This window comes from Zonotrichia albicollis, chromosome 8 (genome assembly GCF_047830755.1).
Source record: "Zonotrichia albicollis isolate bZonAlb1 chromosome 8, bZonAlb1.hap1, whole genome shotgun sequence".
NCBI lineage: Eukaryota > Metazoa > Chordata > Aves > Passeriformes > Passerellidae > Zonotrichia > Zonotrichia albicollis.
Genome location: NC_133826.1, coordinates 11746566 through 11769625, shown reverse-complemented (window position 1 = coordinate 11769625; position 23060 = coordinate 11746566). Strand labels below are relative to the sequence as shown.

General features: G+C 38.6%; 1 protein-coding gene across 1 annotated transcript in view; it reads right to left on the bottom strand.

Annotated features, from left to right (window-relative positions):
- The window catches only part of ST6GALNAC3 (ST6 N-acetylgalactosaminide alpha-2,6-sialyltransferase 3), a 217065-nt gene that overhangs the window by 52213 nt on the left and 141792 nt on the right, over window positions 1-23060 (bottom strand). The window lies entirely within an intron of this gene.

Here is a 23060-nt window from a genome sequence, read left to right as displayed (position 1 = left end):
ATGCAGCAAAACAATTTTCCAGGTTGTCTTATCCTCTACAGTACTTTACATAAATACAGGAAAACTTCATCCCAACACATTTTTTGTTTTAATGAAAAGGCCCTGGGGCTGTGAGATTTCACAATTTTATTGTACATTTTACCTTATCTGCCATTCTTTGACCCCGCCTTTTGGAATCCACTGACTCAATGGCATGTGCCACTTTTGCTGCAAACAAAAAAAATTTCCTAGCCCATTACAATTTCAAAGAGCAGTTGGAAAACAAACTCAAGAAGTCCAGGAAAAATAATAAAATTTAACAGAATTCTGGTTTAATCCTTTTTAAATCTCATCACCTCAGCTCCACCCTTGAACACCTGTGAATGATGGCATCAAGACCCTTGGTGACACCTCATGTTCCTGGCTCAGAAGCCACACAGGGACTCAGAGGAGAAGCTCCCAGCACGTGTCAGTGCAGATGTGATGAGGAGCACAGGCACCATCTGCAAACAGAGACTGCCTTACAGCACCGGGGCTTTCCCCAGACTGCACCGGAGACACAAAGTTCAAAAGGCAAGAAACCAACACACTTTGGGACCTGAAGGCAAGGCAGCTGACTGAAGCTGTGACCTCACATGCCAGTGAAAAAATGCCAGGCTTTTTACCACATGTCTAGAAACCCCTTCTGAAAAGAAAACACAACTGCCTTTATTTCAGAGGGCATCCATTCAAAGGACTGCGCTCATTTTGTGCTTTTAACTCAGCATCTGATTATAAACATGAAAAAAAAAACTTGATTCTGTCATCAAGTGAGCAATTTTGTTGGTTTATTGTTTCCTTTAAAACAGATGATAGCTGCAAACAGAGCAAAACCAGCCTAAAAGCCCTAAATGCACAGAAGTTTACTTACATTTTTCTGTGGTGCATCACTGTCTGACAGCTCTCCACTGGTGAGTCATTCAGATCCATGGTTACAAAGTCCATTAGGATCTTGCAGTGAATTCTATTATCTGATTGTTCTAACATTTCTAAGAGGATAAAGTGGCAGGGCCACATTCTCTGTTACTACAGTGCAGTTATAATAACAGACCCAGAACTCCAGCAAGCACTTTGCAATATTCAAGTGCTGTAAAACACCGTGAAATCTAACAGTAATATCTTTGAGACCCCTCAAAATGGTTCTGCTTTTCAAGGTTTAGGTAATCTGATCTGGGAAATTCATGCCAATGGGAATTATACACATTCATCTGCAGCTTCTTGTTCAAAGGACAAGTCTTGTAATTTCAGAAAATATTCCTCCATTTTAATTGAACCCAGGATGCTGAAAGCATAAAATGCACTGTAAAATTCAGTGCATTTCCAGTATCATTATTTCCTTCGAAACTGAGTGGTTTGAGTGGTTGATTGTTATGGAAATGAATGAAAAATGTCAAGAGATTCTGAATTTCAAGTGTTCTGTTCCTGGTATCAGATCAGACTGTATTGAAGCATGTAATTAATGGTGTATCTGCCCAATCTACTCAATTACACTGTTTTTAGAAAATAGAATAAATATTTCTTGTATGTATATACCCAGATGGTTAACTTGCATTAGCTGTATGACCTATAACTTTGAATATCTTTGTATGCAGTTAGATACTGAATCAAACTGTTCCATCACCATAGTTTCTTGAATTTAATACAATATTAATTCAGCAAGTCACTTAAAAAAAAGCATTTGAGATGAGATAAAACAAACAGTAAGAATTTCACCTAATCTAAAAAGTCCAGTAACAAGGGAAATGTGGTTTATAATCTTGCCTCAGAAGAGTCTTTCACATAATCACTCAAAATTTTAATTTCTCTGTGCAGAATGAAATTCCAAATGGTTTTTGACAGTCATAACTCTTATGCAAACCTATTTCATTTTAGTAGCTGAACATCAATTCATGCCATAATGAAAAGTAAATCTTCAAAGTTGTCTCTCTCTCCTCCCTAGCATTTAACACAAATCAATGACACAACGTGACCACTATCACAACATAGCACACTCTCTGTGCTGATCATTTTCTTAGTTGGCTTCACAGATTTAATCAACAATACTAAAATACTAAAATCACTTTGCTACCTTTTTTCAATTTATCAAGACTGAGTCTCCCTCTGACTTTCAGTCAGCATGTAAGTTAGATATTACTGGCTGAATGTGAATTGATTTGAGGGCAGTAGTTATATGCAAAATAGCATATATTGCATTTTTGTTTAGTGATCTAAGATGAGCAGTAGGATTTTTGAGTACATGTATCACAGATGGTGTGGTATATTTCAATAGGTCTCCTGTTAAAAACTCTAAATTTCATTCAAGCTCAGTAAAACATTTTGCATATATAAACTGACCCCTAATTGTGTGCTGACACTTGTAATAGTGCAGCAATCCCATGGATCTGTCTATTTTGTTTGGAAAGTGCTCTTTACTGTATCATTCACTCTCCTTCTCTCTTGAGGTATATGAAGGTTTAACGGGAGCTCCAGGATACACTGCTCACGGTCAGGAATTCATCAGCAGCCAGGGAGCCTCTCTGTCACCCCTTCATTCTCTGGGCTTGTGAAAAGAGCTGCTAATTCAGAGAGCAGCACTCTCACCTCTGTCCCAGGGCTGCTGGAGTGAGCATCCTCATTTCTCCCACACTTGCACTGTTCTAAGTCTGCAATAACTCCAGTGACATCATCAGTTAAACTGGTCTTTGTGAAAAGAAAATGAAGCCCTTCATCTTTCCGAGAGTAAGTGTTCTTTTTTACTGTAAAGTAAGTGCTTTTTCTGTATTAAAAATGTCAGAGAGCATTTTGCAAGGAACTTTATGACCAAGTTCCAGTTTGAATAATTACAAGAACCAGCTAAAAATATGTCTTCAACTAAAAGGGGCAACATTTTCATGCAAATGTTTTCCTTCCATGCTACATTTTCCCCACTGTGTCAAACACATTTGGTCTTTTCTTTCTTAAACGTCTATATGCTCTTTAGCAAACATTGCATTTCATCCTGGAGGTGACTGCATTACACAGTGGATAAAAGAGACTCTTTTATAAATAGTAAAGTTAATTATTTCTTATTTCTTCATTTCCACCAAGATTAGCTGTTATAAATAAATACGTTTACAGTCATCAAATACTACTGTCTAATTTCCCACTAGATTCATTCTCTACGATTCTTTTTCATAAAATCAGACTCAGCTTTTTTATAAAAAGAGGTCACATGATTTTTAATTCCACTAGGATTATGTCTTTGGGTCAAAGCATAATTGCCTACAATAAATAGAAGCATAAAAGAGTGACTTGGAAATGCAGAGACAATATGTTGGACCTGTTTAAAAGACAGCTGGTGCCCCAATTCACTGATAGCAATGCTGGAGGGTATTTGTTTTCCCCTGCTATGTGAAAATTCAATTTCCTTTGAACTAGAGTGAAATCGTATTTTTATCGATTAAAGGGAACAAAAAAACAAAGGGCACCAAATTTTGTGGATATCACACAGAGCATCTCTGGCCTTGCATATGGCATATTACTGCTTTAACTAAAACACTGTTGGTCTTAATTTCTTTAGACAGCAGCCAGATCTAGGGAGCCATGTGTGTATCTATGGGAAGACCAGTGGAGAAACAATTCCAAATCCTTACATTTAGTTAGCCTCAGGCTCTAACTACTATTCAGTAGAGCAGCTTGGCAGGAAAGGTATATAATGTTTTGTAAGGTAAGAAAGGGTCTCCATTCCCCACCCTGGCACCAGATGGAACTAATGAACTACAATTAATGTAACATTTGCTTCATTTACAGATGAACTAACAGACTGAAAACTACAGGGGATGTATGCTCAGTGTTGCTCTGAAAAGGAGGTGCAAAGAGAGCTTTTAAATACCAATAGTTGTGTGCTAAGTAACCTCTGCAACCCCCTCACCAGCAATAAATTCTCCTAAGTTGCTGTAGCCACCTGCTAGTCCCTAAAGCACCACCAAGAAGCTCTTCTAAATGTCATCTGCCTTTGCAGTGGCTCCCAGACACACATCTGGCACTGACTGTAGGTGCTCTGCACAATTGACTTCCTGATCCCTCAAGGTTATTCACAAGAGGGGAGTAAATGCCTTTTCAATCAGCCACAGAGCAGCTGTGAGCAGCTGGAGCAATGAAGAACAGCCTGCCAGAGCTGGATCCTCTCCATGCAGGTATCCTCCCACTGTGGCAGCAGCTGATGCTCTGCAAGGCTGGGAAGGTGATGGAGATCCAGGTACCCCCAGTGTGGGGCAACTGCACCCCAGCCCTGGTGAGGGCACGTGGGGCCCAAGGCAGCAGCATCCCAAGGATTTTCTGCCTTTGCTGAGGCCCCAGCCTGCCAGTGGGAGCACTCTTGTTAACAGCAGCAGGAAATATTTGGAACAGTAACATCGAGAACTAAAAACTGCTCACGACCGATGGGAAAGGTAATTTACTCCTGGACAGCAGATGCCAAAAGAGGTTAGTCACAGAGACATGGGTCTGCACAGGCACTGTAAATACAGCCCAGCACCAGCTTAAGGTATTTTACTTCTTTGCAAAAAGAGTTTCTCTTCTATCATATCCTCCAGTGGGCTCACTGCTCTGCCCTTTATCCCTCATCTCATGGGGAAGCAGGGTAAGTGTTCAGCAGTGAGACAACAGCCCATGGGCACGTCTGACCCAGCTGCAGCTCTGAGCGTCCCAGAGGGTAAGATCACAATGCCAGCAGAGAGTGCCACAGAGAAAGTAAGCTCTGTCCTGTCCTCACCAATACTGCCAAATTACCAACCTACTGGTGTGCTAAAGGCTCAATGTGTGTTCCTAAACAAACACCTCTCAGTGCAGACATCTGTAACAAAGAAAAGGCATTCCCACAAATAATTAGCTTTTCTCTCTTCTCTTAAAGAAAAAGAAAATGAAAATTCAGTGAAAAACAGTCTGTGTCCAAACAATGTTCTAAGAACATAGAAGACCAAGTGTTAACGTGCCAATGGGAGGAATGAAATCCTTAAGAAAAGGCAGCCAACTAGAACTGCCAACCACACACACACACTGAAGTCCACAATTCTGTTGTCTTGACTGTTCCATCTCGGCTTAGTCATACAGAACAAGAACAAAGCAATTTCAGCCTTTTCTAAACTCAATTTTTGCACTGGAAGGATTCCAGGTAACTTTGGACAGTAATCTCACTGCAGTGAGAAATGTCAAGACTTTTCTATATCCAAGTGAACTCTAATGCACCTTGGATGGTTGTAGGACTTCTGTATAACAATTAAAAGCTTCCCAATATTGTCCACTCTAACTGGATCTATGGAAAAATACTTCACAGCTATTCCAACACTTGCTATCTGGTAAAACTTCTTTTTTTGGCACCTCTCTCACTCATTTTTCCCTGTCACCTTTTATCTCTGACCAAGGGTGGAATTAAATTTCAGACCTAGTTTTATGTTGCTAGATACAAGAAATTCTTAAGAACCAGGATGGCAACCAGACTGACAAGAGGATTACAAAACATTTGAGATTTCTGCTGTGGCAAGAACAAATCACCTTTACCAAAACCTTCAACTAAGTGCATCAACAAATACCTGTTAGATGATACAACAGGTAACAAGACATTTAACCTCTATTTACCTCACCTTCCTTTGCTAACCAAGAACTAAATATCTAGGTGACTCATCTAGACCATCTTTAGTCAACTGAGAAGGGGTGGGAAATTTGCTTACCCATCTTTAGATGACTCTTTCAGAAAAATGCTCTTCAGAGATGCTTACTGAAAACTGCCTGAAGGGAGCTGAGCAAGCTCTCTAAACAAAATGTGTATCCCCCACACTTCCAAAGTGACCTTTGAAAGTCTACCTGCATTAGAGATTTTTCTTCTCAGACTTATGTCACTTCAATAAACTTCTCCAGATTTTATATTTAATGTGTTAAGAATTCAAAATAATTTAGTTAGCTATGTTTAATGCAAGCCTTTGGTTTTCATCAGCTCTTACCTGCAGTAGCTGCTGCCTTTTACATTAGCATTCTGTGTCAGGCAGCTGCACCCTGTGACATCAAGGGTCTAAAAGTTTTATGAGTGTATTCTGTAGCATTAAAATCAAAGAACCCAAATCAATGCTACAGATCACAGAATGCTTCATTGGGAGTTTCTCACCATTAAAAAAACATGTCCTATGATCTATGTTGTAAATACACACTCAATCAATTTTTTAAACATATATTACTCTAAGTGTGCAGTGATGGTAATGGGAATGGCAAGGATGTCATGAGATATTCCTGTCCAAATGCCTCCCCTGAGTGGAAGATGTTTTATTGAACTGATATGTGAAACTATCAAAACAGTCATTACAAATACAGATACACACAGTTTGTTAGTTACAGCCAGACTTTTGTAGAATTGATGACTAAATTTATCACCACTAAAAATGTTAAAAACTCATTCTGGAAAGCCAGTACTCCTATAATCCATAATGGTTCAGATCATATGATAAGATACAACTTATCTCCATATGATCTTCCACACAGTGGCTTAAAAATACATTTTCCTTTGATAGATAAGGTAATGGTTCAGCAGAATTCTAACTTTCTCCTGAAAATTTATTCAAACAATAACGAAGATCAGGCAGTTCTATTAACCTTCATATTACATGTGATTAGAGGTGAATTTTTTAGAATCAGATGAGAAAGCAGAAAAGAAAACCCAGCCCACAAGCCAATCTGAATGAAAACACACCATACCATTTTGAATTCTCCTCTTCAGTTGCCAGGCACAGACATGTAAGAAATGAAAGCATGTGTGAAGTACAGGGTAGGAAAGGCTGCTGATCCAACTGTTTAGCATTCAAAGGGCATGAAACAAAGAACTGAAAGGGTCTAAAGTTTCTGCATGCACCTGCAGCTCACTTGGTACTGCGCAGTGCTAGGCTGATAAAACTTCTTGAACTCACATTTTGGGGTAATGTGGAGTTCAATTGTACTTTTAGTGGAAAGAGCTCCTCTAGGAATTAGAAGAATCAATTACTGCAGATTAGGCACAGCAGATACAACTTTTGTGTGAATGTTTAATTTGAAACCAATAGGTTTGGGCCTCAGTAGAAAAGCATGCACTTTGTAACTCTGAGTTTACACAGTTTTTTCTCAGAAAATTTTTCACTGAGATTCTCTATCATGTTGCCTCCGTGCCCACTCCTTTCTTTTAGTTACTACTGCTACCATGTTATAATGCTAAGACACCTGCAACACCAGCAATCCTGAAGAACTTCATAATCCTGTTCAGGAAAAACAGCACAAGAAATTTAGACAAATGTTACCAGAAAATCTCTGCTTCTTCAACTAATACAGTAGCGTTTCCAGTTCTCCTTTCAGAAGAAAAAGGGAATTGGCTGGAAAAAAAAATCAAGATGCCTAAATTTGCAGGGAATTGTTTAATTTTCAGATGTAATGCAGGATATTTGGTCAGGGAGGCGCTTTGGAAAATATTTTTCTTTGTATTTGTGCCATGTCCATTGATAATAAATAGTAGTAACTGATGATCAAGAAATGTCAACAGGAATAAAACACTGGCAAAACTTAGCTGCCAGCTCTCAGATTTCCTAGGATGAATTGAAACATCTTTCCGGCTTAGAAGAGCTCCTGATGCAGCATCCCATGTATCAGTCCTGTCTGTGAACAAAAGTGCAACACAACGTCTGACCTCCTGACTTTGGTGGGGGATGTGCATGTTGAAAAACAGATTAGAGATCTGCTGCTCAGGCCAGGCTGGGATTTACAGGGATTTGGTGGCAGTGAGAAGAGGGGAATAAGGTGGTAATGGCTGGCTGAGAAAGCTGTAACACCGCTCAATTCTCAGTGCAGGTGAAGAGAATTCTGCAGCACCCAGCAAGTGTGGCTTTTCTGCCTTTTTTAAAACAAAAAGTCTGCATCAGGTTCTATTAATGCCATTTGAACATGACCACCAAGCTTACAGTTCACCAGGTTGAGTAAGAAGAATTGCAGCTTGTTGTGGGTTATTTACATGGGGATTTATACAGCTAATTTCTTTCCTCTCATGTTATAAGATCACTCATAGCAGCTCAGAAATGTCTAATGAAAAGAGAAGTAGTGTATCTGATTCCAGTCATGCTGTTCTAAGAGAATTAATCGGAGTCGTCATTACCTCAAACACTTCCATTCAGAGTGGGTTTTATGATGAGCTCAAGAAAAGTAAATGCTGTTTCAAACAGATACCTCTATATATTAAATCAAATAAATGAATGATAAAGTGCTGGCACTTTTTGGCTGTAATCCTGTTATTGCTTAGAGCCATTTCTAATGCAAATGAAGAATGATGTAGCAGAGCTATTTAGCAATTTTCTTTGATGGGCAATGTTAACTGCTGGGAAGTGGCAAGAAAGCAACTGCTTGAATACGGAGTGCTCCAACATATCTTGTAATATTCCTTCCCAAATCTAATGACCACCCCTCCCTCCTGCAATGTGCGATCTTTAAACAAGGCTCTGCTGAGCAATATAAGCCTGTCTTTGCACAGAGGCCAAGACACAACAGCCTGGTCTAGTCATACAAAATTTTAGGAAACATAGAATTTCTAGTGAATTGTTTTAAGAAATCCCAGTTCTTTCTGCCTATAAAAATGCACTTGTCCATCACTTGGTCACAGGGCTCCCTCCCAGTTAGGCATGACCTTGCACAAGTAGGAATAAACACTTGTGCCTTCTGAATGTCAGGGCAGTGCAGCAGAGACAACTGCGAACCCAGACTGAAGGGTACTTTCATAGCTCTGCCACAGACTTGCAGAACGATACCTCTGTGCAACTTGACAAATTACTCCCTGCATGAGTTTTACAAGCAGGAAAATGGGAAAATTAAAGCTGATTTAGCATCCTGCAGTGCCTTAAGGTCTGTGGATGATATGCACTATGAAATGCTAAATAATATTAATGAAACCTAACACTGACTTCAATCTTGGGAAGAAAGATGGGCTTGGGAACTGTCCCTCTATTTAATAAAACATTACATGGGGCCAGTAGGAGGTTGTCATCAAGTAAGAGGATACATACCAAATGTGGTAGATTATATGGCTACTGTAAATTCAAGCAGAGAAGACTTCTTCAGAGACTGCAAACTATCTGGACCATGTGAAATGGTGCATAAACATCAGCTTTAAAATGGAATAGCATGTTCTCTCTTCAAGATATATATGGGGAAACAATAAGCCACATCTAACCTCAATTTCTTGGGCTTCATTGATATCTGTGTCATAAATATGAGATGTGGCACTGACTGGAAATCCCAAGCTAGTGGAATGCAACATTGCTGGCTGCAGCCCAGATTCAGACCCAGAAACACAACATCAGGAGTGAAGTGCCACAGGGAAGTGGCAAAAAAGAAAGACCAGACCCCCCATCTTAGTGACCCCAGCAGGCTGAACACACCCTGGCTGTGCTGCCACACTGCAGGTGTGCTCCTTTGGAGAGTGTTCCTGGGGCACCCAGAGACACCCAAATGTACCGTCCCCAGCCCTCAGCACACATTGCTACATGTCTGGGGGGAAAGTATTTATACTGCAGTGTCTTCAGGAAATATGAGACATTCTGAAATGAAAACATCAATAAAACCATTTCCACAAGGACAACAGGTCTGGAAAACTGGGCAGACCTTGCTGAAGAAAATGGCCAGGAAAAAAAACAACTCAGAAAGATGTTTTCCAGTCAGGCTGACCAGGCTTGAGGGATGCCAACCAGCATTTTTGCAGCATTACATTTCTGCTCAGGCTTTTCCTTCTGAAGAATGACTTCGGAAATGGAGAAGCAGAGCTTGCTGAGATCCATATGTTGCAGTGAGAAGAGCTGTAACTCTGAGCATTTTCCACAAGACTGGGCAGGGCAATCTGTCCTCAAAGGGCATATTTACAGGAAATCATCAAAGATAAATTTGTGGTTTCCATGTTCCTGATTGGAGCAGATGATTGCTATTGCAGGTCCCCAGGTTTCCTGCTGTTTTCAATACTTTGCACTTTAAACTGTCTTACAACTGACTTTGGTCTTTTTTTTTATTTATTTATTAAAAAACACTTCCATCCATTTAACTAGGTGATGCTTTCACGGCCCTTTGAAGTTGTACAGCACTGCAAATTTAGAAACTGTTCTTAATAACCACTTGGACAAATGGATGCAGAAAATTGCATATTGATGGAAGGAGTTTATGTTCTTTGCAGTCAAATATTTCCTCACTCGTTTCATGCAAAATTGCTTGGCCAAACAGATTTTCCCAAGGCTCTCTCAATAATGAATGTAACTTTCTTTTGTTTCTGGCTCTTCTCCGAACCCATCAGGAAAGGGTAAAGCCTAATGACATAGGTCTGTTGCCTCCTGTAACCCTCTGGGACTGTTTTCTCTAATGTGATTGTTTCAAAATCAGCAGTTTTCTGCCAGGAAATAAATAAGCCACTTTCCTTCCAAGTAACACTGAAAAAAATCTAAATGCCACTGAGCCTGCTCACTCATGCAACATTAATTTTTAAAAGAATCAATTTTGTAATCTTTCAATTATGGTTTATTATAATGATAATAATCACTGTGAAATCAAGGGTTTTTTTCCACTGCCAGTGCTGGTGGGTGTCATCAAACCACTTTCAGCAATGCTGAAAACACCTGGACTAATAAACCAGGCATAATTTATTTATACTTCAGTTTTACTTATTTAGAAATGTATTAAGCATCAATTCCCTTAGCAGTTGGTGATGTTACAAAAACTAAAAGCAAATAAATTATAACTATCGACCTAAAAGTCACTGCCAGGCCGGCTATCTTGTACATTTATAATAGAAAAGTGCTTACAAAAAGCAAAGAACATGCACTCTGCTCACTGTCAGCGCATGAATAGAGACTGTGTGAACACTCCTGCACTGGGAGCCCACAGAAAGGCTGCCCAGCCCCAGGTCCCTTTGCTTTTCACTTGGAGATCACCCTGCGCTGGGTGCTTGGCACACTTGAGAGCAGCTGTGAAAGCTCCTATATTCACATATATAAAAATTGCTTTATAACAGCTCAAGCCTTAATCAATGCTCACATACACAGAGCTACATACCTGTGTGACAGGGAACACGCACTGTTCATACAGCAGGTCAGCATTTAACAGCAGGAGCACAATGGGTTTTTATTATGTTCACATTTTACAATAAAAAGTGTACAGAAAAATCACTTGTTTCTGATCAAAATCTGAGCTCCCTGCTGTTTTAATTCCTGTAACCAACAATCATCAATAAATAATCATGCACAGCTTCTACACCCCACTGTGATATTTTGGTTTTGTTTTAAGAACTGGATGTACCGAGTTGAGATCTGCGGTTCCAGACCTGCAGACTTTCAGGTGCTCTGCACCAGGATTCAAGTGAATGAGGAAGCACAAGGGCAAGGGCAAGGGCACAGAGGGAAAAGCTGCTCTTCATCAGATACCTTGCAGGTCTGTGAGCTGTTTTAAAAGAGATTGTGTTGAAAATGGGAGGTGTGTTCAAGGCAATATGTTTTACAATAAAAGGACAAAAGGCTGAAAGAAGAAAGCTATATGGATGACATAGTTACAAACAATAAGGCAGAAATAAAAGAGGAAAAAATGTCCAAAATATCTGTAAAAATTTCAGAAAAAGAAAAAATATTTCAAGAAAAGAAAGGAACATGTAATAGAGAAACAAGTATCCCATTGGGAAGAGTGCAACTAGCAGGTTGAGGGAAGTGATCCTCCCCCTCTTCTTAGGCCTGGTGAGGCACATCAGGAGTACTCTCTCCAGTTCTGGGCTCCTCAGGGTAAGAAAGACAAGGAGCTGCTGGAGAAGGTCCAGCAGAGGTCACAAAGATGATGAGGGGTCTGGAGCATCTCTCTGGTGGGAGCTGGGCCTGTTTGGTCTGGACAAGAGCACACTGAGAGGGGATCTCATTAATAATATGAATACCTCAAAGGTGGGCAACTCTTTTTCAGTGGAGCCCAGCAACAGAACAGTGGAAGGAGCAATGGCCATAAACCAAGGCAAAAGAAGTTTCATGTTAACACAGGAAGGAGTTCTTTACACTGGAACAGCTGCCCAGGGAAGCCGTGGAGCCTCCATCACTGCCGACATTGCAAACGCATCTGGGCGCGTTTCTGCACAACCTGCTCTGGTGCCCCTGCCTTGGCAAGGGGGTGGGACAGGGCGATCTCCAGATCAGCCTCCCAGCACTAACAATCCTCTAATTTCTGACCAGAAAGAGAAAATGTAAGAGAAGCATGGAGAAGTAAGAGTTTGTGAGAAAAACACATCGACAACATTACCGCTTGTGATTGGAGTTAGCTAATCCAAATGGAAGAGTCTGAGACAGGTGTAAGAGAAGACTTGAAAGTTGAAATGCTTCAGGAATTATTTGGGACCAGGCCTCAAGACTCACAAGACAAGGTGTGCCTTAATACGCACTGAGCTGTCCTAGCATTCGAACAGAGCCCCAGACAGTAACCCTAAAACACTCTGAACACCTTAAAACCATGCACGCTGTGGCTCATAAACTCAACCCACCACTGAGCTCACTGGAACATAAATTAATTAAATGTCATGCAATTATACCAAAGAGATTTTCTATAGATGTAATTTTGTATAATACCTAGTAAAAGCAATAAAATTATACTTTGCAACTGCTTAATTAATATCTCTTAATTCTGTTCTGGAGTGAAATGGATTACATTATATAACTCCCACCTCCATGACTTAGGCATTTAAAGGTAGCATTAAAAAAAACCCAAAGTTTAAAAAATATGCAAAATATTGAAAAGTGGAGGACAATCTTGCTGCATCTTGAAAAATCAGTGTAGTATGATCTGTATATAAAAACACCAAAATGTCTTAATTCTAACTAGTTCCCTTGCCATTAAGATAATTTGAGAGCTCTATCTATGCATTCCTGAACTAAACATTCTTCACTCAGAGCTTAGTATCCTAACATACAAAATGAGAGATTTCTCTGTCCATGCCAAATCCCAGTTTTGCTATTTGTTCTTGCATGTTCCACCCCTGGATACAACAGAAAAGAAACTTGCCTACCTGCCTGATGATACTTTGATTCAGTGTTGTAGACAATACTGAACAGAAACCGCCACAGATTACCTGTTTGACATTTCTCATTCACCCAAAGAAAGACAGTATTCTACTGACTGACTTGGTGTCAAGCTTCCTTCATTTTTCTAACACTTCAAATCTGAAGAAACGAAATTAATTTTTAAATTTTAGTTCAGCACAGTCATGTTGCAAATTTGACTCCCTCTAAAAATTTAGTTTCAAAAATGTTCTTTGTGAAGACTATGTGTACCATTTGATTAAAAAGACCATGCAACTACTGGTCTTAAAACTGTAATTTGAAGCACATAGAGAGTGGACACAGACTTAGTACAGACGCATGCCAATCTGCAATTCTGTGTAAAATGTTCTCTTTATGGGAAGAGCAAAAGTAATGTAAAATGTAATTAGATATAATCTTCCCTGTTTTCATTAGCTATTAACTTTATGCAAAGATAAACTAAAGCATAATGAGTCCTTTCATTATCACATAATTGTTATTTTAATGGTTGCATTACGAGCAATAGAATGCTATACATCCACCTCTCATATTAGTGGGCAATTATTTTGAAACTTCATATTATAATCCACCCACAAAGACCAATCTATTAATGCCACCATTTCAGTGTAATGATGACCATGGTTTTGAAATCAACATGATAGCCTCAAGGAAAAATGTAAAGTAGTAATGAAGAAAATGTTTATATTACTTGCCAGTCTTAGGCCTGGAATGCAGACCAAAGAAGTTTAAGGAAAATATGTGGAGTTTCTCTTGCCTGTGCTATCCTGAAACTGGTCAAATTTATATGACACCGATGGTGATTATGTCAAAAACAAATGAAAACTACCAAGTGATCCAAAATTAGGAGCTTGAAGGGAAACTGGCAAAAGCCTTCCCTCAGTGTATCATTTTCAGGTACCATCCTAAACCATATCCAGAAATAGTGCCTGAAATCCTGTTTCCCACTAATAAATACAGAACTGGCTGTAGCTACTCCTCCATTCACTGCCTTCCTTCTAACCAAGCAAAGCAGTGTAGCTTGGCAGGAAATGACTGGACAGATCTGAGCAGCAGGTAAAGCTTGAGGATACCCTGGGGATGCCCTCTGTAAAGTTAAATGACTTTTCATATCCAAAAGGCACTCCATGAGCAAGACTCAAAATACCTCTAGCAGTGTGCAGGCTCCGGGATGTCACTGCAGCTGAGAGTCCCTGGCACATTCTGCACAGTGAAGCTGAAACCCAACTCTCCTGAATGCTGTGCATTCTTGGGAGGGGAGGTAAAGGCAATTTCAGACCATGAAATTAGCCCCAAGGAGTTAAGGACCACTGCTTGCTCCTACTGCCAAACACAAAACATATTTCAACAGTGTCATCACTTATATAAAATCAGAGCAGCACAAACAGAGCGAGCAAAAATCCACAACCACTGAGCTCTGGCAAAGGCACAATTCTCCCTTGATAAAAGAAAAAGCTACACATGACCAGCACTAGTAATATTTCCTAAAGGGCTAGAAAGGTGTGTAAAGAATGCTGAAATGCATTGGCAGATAATATTGATAATATATGAAATAACACATTAAAAAAATGAAAGAAAAAAGTCTTCTTTTGGAGGAATACTGCTTTGCACATACTCTTTAGATTATTTTCTTTTCCTAATATTTTGATTGATTTTAAAATGACAAGAGACTACTGCTGATTTCATATAGAAGGAAATATAGTAACATTTGCATGTTTGGCAGAAAAACAGGTTATAGAGCAGCAGAAATTTGTTCCATACTGCACTTCCAGACCATTCCAACTCCAAATTAGGACTGTATGAGATTGAAGTGCCTTCATGGTAAGCATACAATATTCAAAAAGCCCTGTGGGCATGAATTTCTGCACAGCAATAGCTTCTGCTTTCCCCTGGTGTCCTTTTCTCTCAGAGCAGTCAGGCTGTAAAAAGGGGACAAATACCCTTTGCCTCACAAAGGCATTTTGAGACTTATGTGATACTTGCAACACTTTTCAGAAATGTTCTCATGGAAAATATTTAGGACATTTTTTGGAAACAGAAGTACTAGAAAATCTAATGAATTTATTCAAGAAAAATTCTGAAACATATGGAGAGCAAACTGAACACAGAGCACATATTTCTGACATTTATCTTTGTTTTTATTGTTAAGATAAAAGCATGCTGTTTGTTTTTTAGAATTTCATCTGCTAACTCTTTCCTTTCTCTTTTTCTACACTAGTGACATCATCTGCAGCAATTTTTAATGCTTTGCAGAAAATCCTGTGCTCTGAAAGTTTTAATGAATCATGCAGAGAATGTTATTAGACAGGTTGTTTATGCCTCCTTTCTGTAACCTGTAGGACTAGAGCAGAGAAGATATGCATGCTGGGATGACTTGATTTAAATAAAAAAATAATAAAAATAAAATAAAAATAATTCTGTAAATGTAAGGCTGGGATACCAACAAGAAACTTGTAAAGAACAAATATGAACAGTTAAAGATCTTTTCTTCCACTGCAATTGCATGTTTACTGGATTATAAGGCACCAGACAGGCTGCTCAGGCTCTGAGACGAGTGGTGTCTGTGGTAACTGGTCCCAACTGTACTGAATGCTCCCACAACCAGGAATTGCTTACAAAATCTTGAAAACAGAACAGCCGAATCTTTGAACATTTATATTAAAAAATTATTTCTCTTCAAACACAAACTAAGCCCCATGCTGGTCAATATCTGAGACTTCACACAAACTGTTTGAGGACATAAGATTGAAGATTCATAATAAATCCCCACTCTTACAGTTATGTTTTTCCAGACTGTTGGAAGTTCGAAAACCTGCTGGAGATGTGAATCTCTGAGAAAAATTGTACATGCTGCTCTTGTGCATGTTACTCCTCAAATGCAGAGCTGCCTCATGGTTAAAAGCTCAGAGAAGTTGAGTGTCATGGGAACTGTGTAGGAGTGATTGTTTTCTAAACACAGGTTGTAGCATATCCCAATAGCACATCAGGCTCCCCAAGACGACTGTTACGAATCCCGAGTCACCTTCAAAGGTAAGTGCTGTGGATCCATAGATTTGAACAGTTTCACTGTCCTGAAATTACAACCTAAATTCTTTGTGTGGGATAACACACACAGAAATTTAAAAATGTAGAACATCTGTTTTGTTTTCATCTGGGTAAAAATACATATTGAAGATGTGCAAAAGCAAGCACCTATTTACAATGAGTTCTAAATTAACATAATTAGTCACAGAAATTCCCATTTCCCCTTAGTTTTCCTCCTACCTATGAGGTCTCACATAGGCTTGACTTCTTACTAATTAAATTTTCCATGCAGAATTTGTTTACTAATCTTTCTACATTTTTAGATAAAATACTTGAACATAAGTTCAGGCTGAACTTTTTCTACTTTCAAACAGATTTTCTTTTGCTGCGTTGTTTACTTCTACAAAGCTTTGAGATGACAATCACTTCTAAATATCATTCTGTGAGACATGCATCAGAGTTCTCATACACTTTCTCTTATAAAAGTAGTTTCTAATGAATTTGACTAACTAGTGGGTGCATAGATGTATGGAAACTCTTCTCTATCCAAACCAAGAAATTATTGTAGAGTTATTTTCTGTCTCATAAAGTTGCTATCCTCACTTGAGCACAGGCTCTGTAGCAGAAACCCCCCAGTGCATCTCATGCAGTTTGATTCCAGTATTTTTTTTTACTTAGCACTACAAATTCAGCTCAGAGCTCTTTAGGGAGCTTCCATTAGAAACCCCACAGTTACCAGCAACCACAACATATCACACTTAAACAATAGCAACACTACATTTATCTTCTAATCTGTTTAATATCTCTTAGAAAAGAATTGCTGTGTGACAACAGGTAATAAGTACAGACTTCAATGGTAATCACTCTGTTTTTCAAGACAATTACTTCACCTGGCAGCAAGGCTGAATTTTGAAAAATAGATTGATTTTTTTTTTAAGCTATAGATTTTTAAAAAATTATTTATATTCCTTCAGAATTATAAGCTCCTTTAGGAACAAAAATACCTATTTTATACACTGTAATCTGAGAAGTGAAAAACATTGAACTCTGAAAGATGAACAACAAAGGCTTCATTCAAAATCTATGTTTCTGCTAGTTTTTCTCTCCAATACTTTTTTCCTTTGCAACCATAAAATGTCCTCACCACCAGCAGCAAAACTGGAAGCCCTGCAAACCAGGATGGCACCAGGATTGCCAGCATGAGTCACTGACTTACTTCATCCTTTCCAAAGGTGGATGTTCATGGGATGTGAGAATCACAGAACCACAGGATATGCTGAGTTGGAAGGGACCCTCAAGGACTGAATCCAGAATCCCATCCATATGCACAGTTCCTTCTGAGAGGTATCAGAAAATTTTTCATAAGAATAAAAGCTGCGGAGTATTCAAAGCACAGGATGAAAAAGGTGAGCACAGGGCTATACCAAACACTGGATAAAGATTTAACACACAGTTCATCAGAAGCAGAAAACAGATCCAGTGGCACTTGATGAAGATTTGATAAATTAGAAGACATAGATGGATAGATTCAAAGAACATGTGAAAATGCACAATGATAGAGTAGACCCTGATTATATATTCCTTGTCTTTAATCATTAATTAAAAAGAAACAACTCCATGGCTATAGTCAGCAACCCCTGCAGAATCAATAGGTCTCTAAGCTCACACCAATCTATATTCAGCCACTGCTTTATCACAAAATAATAGCTAATATTGATATTTTTTAATAAAGTTTCACTTTACTGTGTAATTAGTGTAATGTAGTAGGAGCTGTGTTCCTTAACAGAAGTGCTGGTGCTTTGAGCAGCATTTACTGGCATGTTAATAAAGAACGGACTTCTTCTATTGAGTTCCATCTGCCTAATAGAGAAAAGTGTTCATCTTAATTAGGAAAATCTTCATAAAGAATATAAATGCAGTTACTAATGGGCTGCAGGGAATAAATGCAGAACACTCAGGAACAACTGGTGTTTTACCAGGAAATGGAAGAGTGGATATAAACCCCCAAACAGTTGTTAACCATCTGGTGATTGACCACAAATAGCAATAGATGCTGAGGTTTTAAGTGTTTTATAATGAAAAATCTATTTATTTCATTAAGGTTTCATGCTTTAGACCCTTGTTTTTTCAGGTAATAAAGTAGTCTTGACTGACAATGAAACTATTTAAACCCTTTATGAAGTAAGATGGACAAATCCATTAGGATTTTTTGAAGGAATTACTTTATAAAAAGAAAGAATGGAAGTGCCAAGCAATAGTTCAAGAAAGATCCACTGTCAAGTACTTGAAAAATGGTCACTATATCAAACACATATTTTTGGGGTTGCTGAGATGCTCGTGGGCAGCTGAGAACCTTTTGCTGACTTTACTGGCGCAGCAGCAGATATTACATCATCATGATAAAGACTACAGCAAATTGTAAACTACAATTAATCTTCGTCCTTAAAAATGTTCCAACAGACACTATACACTTCTTCTGTCAGTCTGAATCAATTTTTTCATCATTTTCCTCCTAAAGTTCTCTAATTTAAAGACATTGGTATTCCCTAACTCTGCTCAATTTCTATTCAAAATGTAATGAACTTTTACTCATCTTCCAGAATTTTTTTTTAAATCACATTAATACAAAGTACTGATGGGATGCACTTCCCAAGTGCCAAAATTTAACTCTCTGAGCCAAACTCAGTGTCAGTGTTCACAGCTTCCCAAGGAAAAAGTGCTTTCTGCAAATTTTAAGCAACACTAGCTAATCTTTTATATTTCCTCCAAATAACTCTGATAGAGAAACCAATACACACATGAAAGCAAGCCCAAAAATGAAAATATCATTACTATAATATTTCATTCAAGCCAACAACCAGAAACACAGCATAAAACTCTGATATTCTGGACACTGAGAGCTTTACTGCCTCAATTCACAGAGAATATCACCAAACAATAGAACTTGCAGCTACTTGAACCTCAGAGAATGTAATTTCATTTATTCATTTCAATGACATTTTTACTAGACTATAGCTTCATGTAGATTAGTCAGACACATGAAAAACCACACATTAGCTGAGGTGAAGCTGTGATGACTGCAGTTGTCTTAACAGTGTCAATCCAAACTTTAGATGAATGTAATTTGCTAGCTGTAAATGACAGAGATATAATATAGATCTCATATATCACCTAAGTAATAAATAATTAGTGAGCAGAACTGAATAAAATGGAAGCTCAAACACAAGCCCAAATTTTGAATCTTGATGCAGAAGTCAGCAATCAGAATGATACATCTTTCTGCCTTGAATGATAAAACAGCTTTCTCACAACCTAACACATAGCACCATCTGGCATGAACTGAGGAAACTAAGAACTTCTGGAAGAGAAGCACAAAAGCAATTTTGTTTCTTCAGAATTGTCCAAGATATCGACAGAAGTCTTTCAGAAACAGCAATTTGACTGCAAATGTGGCTCAGTGAACCTGTCTCCTGAAGATACATGTGTGTGTAACTAATAAAATGCTGTTGAATTGAACTGATTTGGTATGGGACGAGCAGTGTCTGAGTTAACACAGTGCACATGGAAAGTCCTCTGTCTACCAAACTGGCTGAATTTCCAAACATCATCTCACATCTCTTACTGGGAATTTTAGGAGCTCAGGATACATTTCTTCAGCAGAGCCCAGCAGGCTCTTTTCAGTAGTTACTCACAAGAAAAGTGACCACAAACAGCCAGTTAAGGTGACTTTTGAGCAGTACCAGCACATAGCACTGGCTGTGTCCTGGGGCTGGACACCTCCCCTGTGCAGAGGGACAGAGGCTCTGAGCCCACTGCCAGCCCCGAGGGGGACATGGAGCTGGGCAGTGCTCAGTGGAAACACAAATGGAGTTCCCTGCAGTCCAGGAAACATCAGAGTGCTCTGCTATCAGCACAGATTTGTTTTAGCATTGCTTGTTGAAAGTGACTTTTAACGCAGACTGTTTTCTAAATGATCCTTAAAAGACACTCCTTTCTTTCTCATCACCTTCACCTAAGGTAAGAACATCCAGTAGCATTGATCTATTTGCTGCTAGTTTTCATTAATTTCACCCTCCCTAAGGGTGGTGAAGCTTTGGTGCCAGCTAATTAAAACCTATTTAGGGATGCTCAGTGCACTTTATCAGACCAGAATTAGCTTTGCTGCTTTAATGAAGACTACAGTTTTCTCTGTTATTACCAATTAAATGTTATTATATCATATTGCATTATATTTGTATTGCATGGCAGAGATATAGATGGCTTTAGAATCACTTATCTGGACTGAGGTAGATACAAAGAGGGCACATTTAGTAATTATCTAATATCTCTTTAAATCCTTTCACTTGAGTAAATATATATATAATATACCAGCACATTAGTGAAGTACTGGAAGAAGCTGCCAGCTTTATGCTCCCTCTAGGGAAGTACCAAGCAAAATGCATTAATGAAAAATTGTGAATGTCTGGTAATGAATATTATTTATGTAGAACAATTATTCAAAGTGGATGAGCATTCACCACCTTGAACTCGACTGCTTCACTAACAAATACTCTCAGAAAGAACATATGTTCCCCAGATTCTTAACACTCATGCAAGGTTAATTACCCAGTTGGGACAGCCCACATCAGAGGGCATTTAGTACTATTGTAGAATTAAAAAATGCATTACAAAATAAAAAACACTGTTTGTTCAAAGTTACTCAGAGGCAATTCTTGTTTCTTCCATGCATCAGTAATAAATCATTTGTCAATATCAAAGCTGTGCATTTTGGAGCTGCACCCAGTGAAGTCAGGGATAAAGCTCCCATGTCAGCACTGCAGGACCAGAGCTTTTCTGCAGTAGAAAAGTGACTGCAGCACCTACCTGTTAGCTGCTTCTCACAAAATCTTTTTAAAACTTGAGCACCACAAGGATGAAACTGCTGAAAATTCCCACTAATTACCTAAAAAGATTGTACATCAAAGAGTAGAAACAGAAAACTCATTAAAGGCTCGACAGACTAGAAATCTGCTGCAATCTTGCTATGCATTAGTAGCATATACTGTACAGAAAGACAGTATTTTAGGATTAAACTAAAATAGATGTAGTTGCAATTCACTCAGTACATTTTAAAATATGAGTTGAAATTGGTTTCCTTCCAGAATTTTTGCTGGAAACATGTCGAACCAGACCTCTGTTCAATCTAATATTCCAAGCAAGGGTTGATGTTTCTCTGAGGAACTGAAGGAATATTTGGCTGAGGAACCTGAGTCTGTCTCAGCATCATAATAGCCTGGCACAATGTGTGAAAGTATTTTCATCACCCACAAATCTCCTGTGCTCTCCATTTACTGCTTCCACAAATGCCACATACCCCTAACAGTCTCATGACCCTCCCTAGAAACAGAAGACAGGTCCTGCAAATTGAAGATGTTAGAGAAAATGAAACAGTTTCCAAACTGAAGTCCCCAATTACTCGGGAACTGCAAGATGTTTTCTCGAGATACAGAAGGCGTCGGCTGGTGAGGCATCAATCATTTCCCTTGTTTCTGCATGACAAAATCACTAAATGATGTTAAAAACATCACTAAGTATTTGATGTGGAAAAGCAGGACTAAAAATGAAAGTTTCAGTAGATACAAGGATGTTAACTGGCTGCCACTGTGAGTAGTGGTGGGTTTTCCCTTGGTGTCAAAGGAACACACGTGCACAAATAACGTGAAGGGTCGTGAGCCAGGCTCATAAAAATGTTTTGCTGTTGCAATGTGAAACTTAAGGAAAAAGAACACGAGTCATTTTGACATTAGGTTGCTTAAGAACTCTGTTATAAGATCTGAGAGAAGTTCACTCTGTTTTTCACATGAAAAGAAGCATTTGTATTGTGTTAATTACGTAACAATAAAAACCTTCTTTCATAGGAAAAAGAGGAGATTTTTTCAAGGTCTAATCTCACAATAAGGATTTTGATAACGTAATGTAAAGTCCCTGTGACCTGACTGACTCATAAATACAAACAAATTTATGTACAGCAATACAATACTGTACCCGTGATCATATTTGGCTTGATTAATATGCAAACAGGATGACTTGGATTATTAAAGGTCATTTTTCAAGAATGGATCTTGTGTATTTATTAGCCTCTGGTTACCAGTTTGCTCAGTTAAACTAAAGAAGCCATGATAACCTTGACACGTTTATGAGATATATGAGCTCCCTCCAACTCCAGAACCACAGCAGCAATATGTGCACTTGGTGAACAGGGGCAGGCTCCTCCTTATGCTCCAATAGTTTGAAAAATAGGAAAAAATCAACTGTCACCAAGTTCTGACAGTTTAATAACATAGTGAAAAAAGTACTTTTGAGATAACAAGCTTTTCTACTTCAAAAGCTAAGTCAAAATTTCAGACTATGTTGTTTGTGAAAACCTGCATCATTAATTTGGTCAGAATAGCAACAGTCCTTTCCAACCTCAAATTCATGATGCACAAATTCAAAAATTAATATTAAGGCACAGCAGTGATCTGGAAACGCCTTCCTAGTTAGCTCAAGTGAGTATGTGTGACAAGTGCTCTTCCATGCCAAAACACAGATGACCCGAATTTTTGCAGCTTGGTTACAAATTCTTGAAATTTCTGGTCTTAATTCCACAAAACTAGTTTCTCCTTTGAACATGCTAGCCCAAACAGTCCTCACACCTTCACCTCTTACAGCCTCACTTGAGTAGCATAAATACACATTATCAAGCATAGAAAATAGCAATTCAGCATAATACTGGTAAAAACCTAAATCTATTCCAGTATGTCTGATAACCTGTTTTCACCAAGAAACAGAAATAATGCATAACCCTGAGGTCTGTGTTTGATGAAAAGCTACAGTGAATCTCAACAGAGAAAAAAATGCAGTATCCAGAATTATCCTGAGGTAGTGCATTTGGAAATGTTGTTTGTGTAGGATTATCCTCTTCAAATAAAATGTCAATTT